The sequence below is a fragment of the Phaseolus vulgaris genome, chromosome 3 (assembly GCF_000499845.2).
Source record: "Phaseolus vulgaris cultivar G19833 chromosome 3, P. vulgaris v2.0, whole genome shotgun sequence".
Classification (NCBI taxonomy): Eukaryota; Viridiplantae; Streptophyta; class Magnoliopsida; order Fabales; family Fabaceae; genus Phaseolus; species Phaseolus vulgaris.
In genome coordinates, this window is record NC_023757.2 from 36,979,573 (window position 1) to 36,987,404 (window position 7,832).

The following is a 7,832-nucleotide window of genomic DNA, read 5'->3' on the forward strand; positions in this document are numbered from 1 at the left end:
CCACTCTAACCATTCCTCTCCCACCCTAATACAGTTTATGTCTAGAAAGATTTACTAATTATGCATTGTAGCTTCTTACATGAACAAAACAAGTGTCTATTATTTGAGACATTTTTGTGAATACAATTAATACCTATGTCAGGGAATTTTAATACCAAATAGAGGGATAAAAGTAGCAGGTTCTTACTCGCAGTTATATCTATGGTGGGGTATTTGGGTTGCGACCTTCTTCATCATTCATTTAACTCGTAGATTAAGCATCTTATATAAATTAAAGTTTCAATTATTTTAAACTCACACTTACAAAACAATAAATTTAAATTATTTATAAATATATTTCTATATTTAGATTTCGTATTTAACTTTAAAATAGTTATTATTTAGAAATATATAAAAGGAATTTCTTCCTTTTTTTTGGTATTGATATTGTACTTCTAAATATACCATTTAATCTATATAAAATAATTTTATTTTGTTCTCAACCACGGCCTTGTTCGATTTATTTTTTTATAGCTTTTAAGTTTTCTATTTTCTCAGTTGTTCTCTTTAACTAATAACTTAAATTTCTTTAATATTAAATTTCAATATTTTAAATAATATCTGAAATTTAAACAAAACAACATACAAATAAATAAAATTTAAAATATTAAATTTAAAATTTAAAACATATATTTATATGTAAAATAGTCAAAATTATTTCAGCTAGATGTGAAGTTGCATAGTGATACTTAACATGAAAAATTTTATAAAAAAAAAATAGTCAAAATTATTATATTAATTAAATTGTAACTAAATAATATCACAAAAATGCGGAGACTCATTAGCATATGTATTTTTGGTGGTTTACATAAATAAAGATATATAAAATTCGAAATATTAATTACTCGTTTGCTAAAATTTTAATTAAATAATCATTTTTTACTTTAAATAAATTAATAAATAATTTTTAAATATTATTTATATTATTAATTATTCTTAATTTTATATTTTTTAAATATTATTATATTCCGTTACATTAATATATTAATATTATATAGTTCAATTAAGGTGAAACAAAAATTTCCACACGCACACAAAAATCTTACAAATAACTTACATAATTAACTTCATCATATTTTTTATTTTTTTTTAGTATTTACACATTAATGACAATCTTTTATACAACACATTATGATACTGTAAATATGGTAGTGCAAATGGTACAGTGTTTTAAATACTACAATATATAAAATCAAGGTACAACTACAAAAATTCAGCGTAGTAAGGGAACACCGTTAAAGAATCCTTTCTAATCTGCCACTTTATTAAAATTTAAATGAAAATTTATTTTAAAAAATCTATAAGATATACCATTTATTAAATTAAGCAACATGATGTTTCAATCTTAATTCCTATGAGCATTAATAGTTATTTTATTTTATCAATTATTTTTTTAAAAATGACTAAATTTTAAAAATAAAAATATTGGAGTGTAAATTAAATTTCAACTTACTAATTTATATATATAATATTATTATTTTATTCAACGAATTAAATTATGAATTATTATATTTTTAAAATGTAATTATAATTATATTATTAATTTTATATAACAAAAATTTAAAATATTATTTTTAGAAAAAAATTAGAATTCAGTTTCTGCTTACCTGTTACAAAATTAGGTCGACTTTTGAATCTATTTGCTAAAGAATTATGTTTTTGTAAATTTTTTTGGAAAAGAAGATTCTGGTATTAAATAGTATTATAATACCAATACATTTCTCTTTGTTGAACGGAGAGGACAGAGGGGTATCTATTTTTCCGCGTTTGGATAAATTTTTACAGGAACATCTTTTTGTTTATATCCATTAACATGCAAAGAGAAACAAACGCAAAAAAGCAAGAAATACGAGATTGTTTTCTTCACTGTTAAGTTAGAAATACACGTTATAAACTTACATTTTATTTTTTATAATATTTTTTATTGACAATTATCACATACATGAACACGTTTAAATAAAGAATGTTAAATATGTTTTTTTTTTCTATACTATAATATAAAATTAGTTTTTGTTTTTTGTCCAAAATTTAAATCATTCAAGTGTTTGTAGTATGAAAGTAACTCAAATAGGTCATTTTGTATATAAATTTGGTTCAATTTGAGGTTCAACTTCATGAACCCATTGGAAGTAGTTGTAGTGAATATTAGTTTACAATCAAAACAATGAATCTTGAAAGAAAAAAAAAAAACTATCAATCTTTGAAAAACTAACAATCATTTTTCTTAGAGAATGATCTATTTCAATTATTTTCATACTATATGAATGGTCTAAAATTTGAATCAGGAATAAAAACTAATTTTGTGTTAAAAAAATATTTAACTCAATAAAAAATAAATAATCAATCACCATATTAACTAAATTATACATTATCATACAGATTAAGAAAATTATGTTTAGTATCTAAAAGAGTTTCTATTATTAATAAAATTTATAAACAATTTTATAAATTGATATTTAATTAGCTACTAAGATTTTAACTATTAATTACTTTAGATTTTAAAGTTGGTAGGTAAGACGTTAATAACTAATTAAATACCAATTTATAAATTAATTTATAAATTTTATTAATAATAGAAATTATTTTAGATAATAATATAAATCTCACACATTTTAAGGCAACAAAGAGAGCATACTTTCACACATTTCCACACAAAAAATCTCAAATATAAAATAAAATAAAATAACTTCTACTTCCAATCAGTCTCTGCATTCCATTTTTTGCTTTTTATTTTTATATGTATGTTACATTTTTATCTTTGTGAAAATTGAGTAAAAGAGGAAAATGTGATACACAAGCACAATCACGCCTGTATTTCTACTAGTATAAATAATAATTATTCATCTACCACCATTAAACACTCTTAAACTTCAATAAAATTTCGTTACAAATTTACTCCAAACATACCAAAATCCAAAGAACTTCCTCATTTTTTTCACACTTTTCTTTCAATTAACTTCAAATTCACTCTCTCAAATCCTCTTTCCAATCCAAATACATCCTAAAAATAAGGAAAGAAAATAAAAGAGCAAATGAAATTTTTCCATAAAAGAAAAAAAATACTGCCTATAAAATATAATTGATTATATATGTTGTTTAAACAAAAACAAAAGAGTATTTTTTTAATGACGATAATTAAATATGTAATATTTATCTTTGGGTAAATATCTATACCTTTTAAAAAAATTATTATAATAATGAATAACTAAAAAAAATATTAAATATTAGTAAATGATAAATAAAATATTATTTTTCTATTATTTTTTCATAAAATATTTTCTCCCTCTATTTATTTTCATCGTGCATTACATTGTCGGAGTGAACAAGTGTCTAGTGCAACCTTCACCATATCATAAAATACCCATAATCAAATAAGTGTCTATGACCCTAATTTCCATTTTACATGCTCATGGTAATATATTTATTACTAATATTTTAAACATTAAACCCTAAATAATAAACTTTATTTTGATTGAAGAATGGATTCATGGATGAAGTTAACAAGAAAGTTCATATCATTGCGTGTTTGTATAGCTGTGTTTTTCATCCTGTTATACTTTTCCAGAAAATAGAGCTAAAGTTTGGTGAATTCACGTAACAGAGTTGACTTGAACATGTTGATAATATTGTAAATAGAAGATGATGGATTTGAGTAATAATAAATGGTGCAGGCGAGTTGGTGATGGTCACGTGAAGAAAGAATGGTGAAACAGAACCCATGTATACAAATGTTATGGCTTATTGTCAGTAATCCACTAGGTCAGTTTCTCTTTTCCTGCTTTTGAAATGTAGATAAGTGATGGTCACCCCATGCGTGAAAGCCGACAACTCATGACTGGTCTCTCTCATGTCCCATCTCACGCCTCTCACTGCCTCAAAAAACCTTTTAATTATTATTATTATTATTTTTTCAACAATTACTATCTCTTCTCAACCTATGTTATTCACCATTCATAATTGCAATCCCTTACACCACTTAAGCTAACAAGAACGAGAGCCAGGTGCTTCAACCTTTCAACAATGGAAGCTTATGAGAACGAATCTAAGAAGGGGTTCTGAGAACACATACTTCTGACTAATCACGTAGGCATTGTCTTTACGTAACTCCTTTTACATTTCGTTTTTTTCATTCCGTCATATTTTATCCTACCTCTCACTAAATATTAATATTTTAATATTTTTTAATTTTTTAATTTTTTCGATTTTTTTTATATTTTTTTTATTATAAATATTAATATTTTATTATGTGTGTAAAGTGGAGCAGAGTGTCAAAATATCATCATCCTACTATATTCTTCTATCACTATTAATATCTTATTTGTAATGCACTCAATATATGAATAAAGTGTTTTTCATTCTCATCCTTTTCTTTTCTCTCTCCTCTCATTCTCTTTCCTTACATAGTTATCATGAGCTCGTGATTTTTTTTTTCATCATGACTTTGTCTTCCTCCTTTGTTTCAACCTCCATCCTAACTTCGTCTTCCTCTTCCAATTCTTCCACACAACTCCACACTTTCGCCACACCTCTCACTTTGAAACTCACTAATGAGAATTTTCTTGTTTGGCGCCAACAAATTCTTGCTCATATTGAAGACCTTGATCTTCTACATTTCTTGACTTCCTCCTCTATGTCTCCTAAAACTCTTTCCACTGATTTGGATTCTGTTAATCCTGCTTTTCTTATGCACAAACAACAAGATCATCTTCTCGTTACCTGGCTCCTTGCGTCCATGTCTACATCCATGTTAACCCAGATTGTCACATCTCATATGGGACAAATTGAATGTTTATTATGCATCTCATACTCGTGCCAAGGTGTGTCAACTCAAACTTCAACTTAAATCCAAGAAAAAGGTGATCGCACTATCTCTGCTTACATTCTTGTTATCAAACAAGTCGTGGACTCTCTCACTACCATTGGTTCTCCCATCTCATCGGAGGACCATATCAATGCCATTCTTGACAGTCTGCCTAAGGAATATGACAATTTCATCACCTCTATCACCTCGCGGCTCGATCCATATACGGTACATGATGTTGAATCTTTTCTTTTAGCTCAAGAAGATCGTTTTGATAAACATAAGTTTCTTGATTCATCTTCTACACAAGCCAACCTTACCTCTACAAATTGGGTTCCTTCGCCAACTTCTAAGCATTCTTCTCGCGGTGGACGTGTCCCATTCCGACTGCCTTACAATTCCAAACGACATAACTTCTCTCGTCCTCCTCAACCAAATTCTTGGTGGGCCTCTGTTCCTGTTTCAAATCAGCACCAGCGTGTTCAATGTCATTGTGTTTCAAGTTTGGGCACACTGCTTTAACTTGCTGGACAAGGTTTGACTATGTTATTTCTTCACCTATTTCTTCTAATACCTCTTTTTTTTTTCAGCCTGTTCTTCATGACCTTGAACCATCAATCTTGGGCACCCCCTCCACCATGAGTGATCCTCTATGATACCCGGACACTGGAGCTACTCATCATATCACGCATGATTCTACTGTTTTCAACAAGAAAAAAAATTACACTGGCCTTGATGTTGTTCAACTTGGTAATGGTTCAAATATGCCCATTTATAATGTTGGTTCTACTTCTCTTTACAATGCTTCTTCTAATCATATTTTTACTCTTAATAATCTTCTACATGTTCCATCTGTTGACAAAAATCTTCTAAGTGTTTCTCAGTTTGCTTGTGACAATGGTGTCTTTTTTGAGTTCTTTCCTAATCATTGTTATGTCAAACATCAGGTTACAAAGCAGATTATTCTTCAAGGAAGGATTCATGATGATCTTTATTTTTTCCATCATTACAACGCTCTTTATGTCCTTTTGTTAATGTTACTTCCTATAATTCCACTGTAAACAATTTTGAACTTTGTGCTTGCTTCTGTGGATGGTTTTTTAGTGCGGATGGACGAGCGAGTGAGTAACATGTTTGGTTCTAGTGAGTTGAGGGTATGTGTGAGAATGGACGAGCGGATGAGATGAATATTGATTTCTTCTCTCATGTGCGAGGATTAGCGATGATGGAGAGTAGAACAAATGTTATTTTACATACAGACCCTCATTGTCATCTCATGTTTTCGTGGTTCAAAAAGAGCAACCTTGTCATAAAAAAATAAGATTAGAATCATTTTCTATTTCCAAGAAACCCAACGAAAATCAATTTTATATTATTTATTTTTTCGAATAAAATCGATTTTCTTTCATATTGTTTTTTTTTTAGAGAATCGATTTCAGGCCCACTATATTTTGTTTAAATGTTTGAACCAAAATCGATTCTTCCATATTTTGGGTAAGAAAGAATCGATTTAGTATTTTTTGTGTTCTTCACCTTAAAAATCTTTCAATTCTCTCACACCACCAACTTCAATTCATTCCATTTTCCATTTTCGAGTGCTGCTTCTTCTTCTTCAATGCAAATTAAATAATCATAACAATTTTATTTTTAACTAAATTTATATATTAAAATAATTTTAAAATATATTGACTTCTTTATAATATTAATATTACTATATATAAATTATTTTTATTACTATTATCATTATTAATATAATTATATATATACAATATACAAAATTAATATATTAAATATTACATAAATTTATGTAACAAATATATTTAATTATACTATTAATAATAACATATAATTATAAATAATAAATTTATATAAATACTTTATTTTAAAAACACATGTCATAATTCATTATTCAAAATATTTTTTAATAGCAAAGATAAATTTGTAAATTTATATTTTACACATTTAAAATAATTTATAAATTCCCACTCAACTATCAAATCATTCACAAACTTCAATAAATCATCATCATAATTCACTCTAACATCCCTAATCCAAACAACCTCACACACCCTCATAAATCCTCTTAAATCTTCACCTATCCACTCCTTGATCAAATCCTCACAAATCCTCTCCTCAATCCAAACACACTAGTTAATAAGCATGGAATGAACTGGAATCGGATTCCTAAAGTAACAAGTATATATGTACATTCATATATATATATATATATATATATATATATATATATATATATATATATATATTTGATCTCGTTTTGAAGAAATTGTGTTTACGAAACACACAAGAAAAGTAATTAAATAAAAAATAATTTGAAAAATTAAAATATTAGTAATTAAAATTAAAGTAATTAATTTATATAGTAATTTAAAAGCTATTTTATAAAAATTATATTAATGATAAAAATCACTGTAAAATCAAGTGTTATATAAAGACAGTTCTGGAACCGTTGTTATTACGGGTGTCGTTATAAACCCACATTAACGTACAAAATTAAAAAAAAAATACACTTATAATGACGGTTTTAGTCTGCAATCGTCGTTATAAGTGTCTAAGGGCTTTTAAAGACGGTTTTAGTGAGAACCGTCGTTATAAGTACATTTTTTTAAAATAATTTTTTTATTATATAATGTCTTTAATCCTCCATAAAATATCAAATTCACAAAACATCCAGAACATATCAAATTCCCAAAACAATAATACACGTAATATCATAATTTAAATATGAAAGTGTACAAAAACTTCTATAACTATATGAAAAATATTCATGTCATTCTAAAGTGTTATATATGTGATAAGTGCCTAACTTCAGTAATGTTTCATATTAAAATATAGGCACTTATGAATTTATACCTTTTTACATTTTTATGAGCTTTATTTGAATAAGAACATTTTATTCCTAAATTTGGTGTTAATTGCAGATTTCTAGGGAAGATTGAAGATTTGAAATAAAGGAGAATAATTTGAGCTAAAA

At 26.5% G+C, this 7,832-nt stretch overlaps 1 long non-coding RNA gene across 1 annotated transcript; it reads left to right on the forward strand.

The window, feature by feature from the left end:
• Positions 1 to 4,469: 4,469 nt before the first annotated feature.
• LOC137805905 (uncharacterized) lies at positions 4,470 to 6,163 on the forward strand. Its single transcript, XR_011080274.1, has 3 exons — positions 4,470 to 5,283; positions 5,431 to 5,590; positions 5,788 to 6,163. It is a non-coding gene; the product is annotated as an uncharacterized lncRNA (long non-coding RNA).
• Positions 6,164 to 7,832: the final 1,669 nt, after the last annotated feature.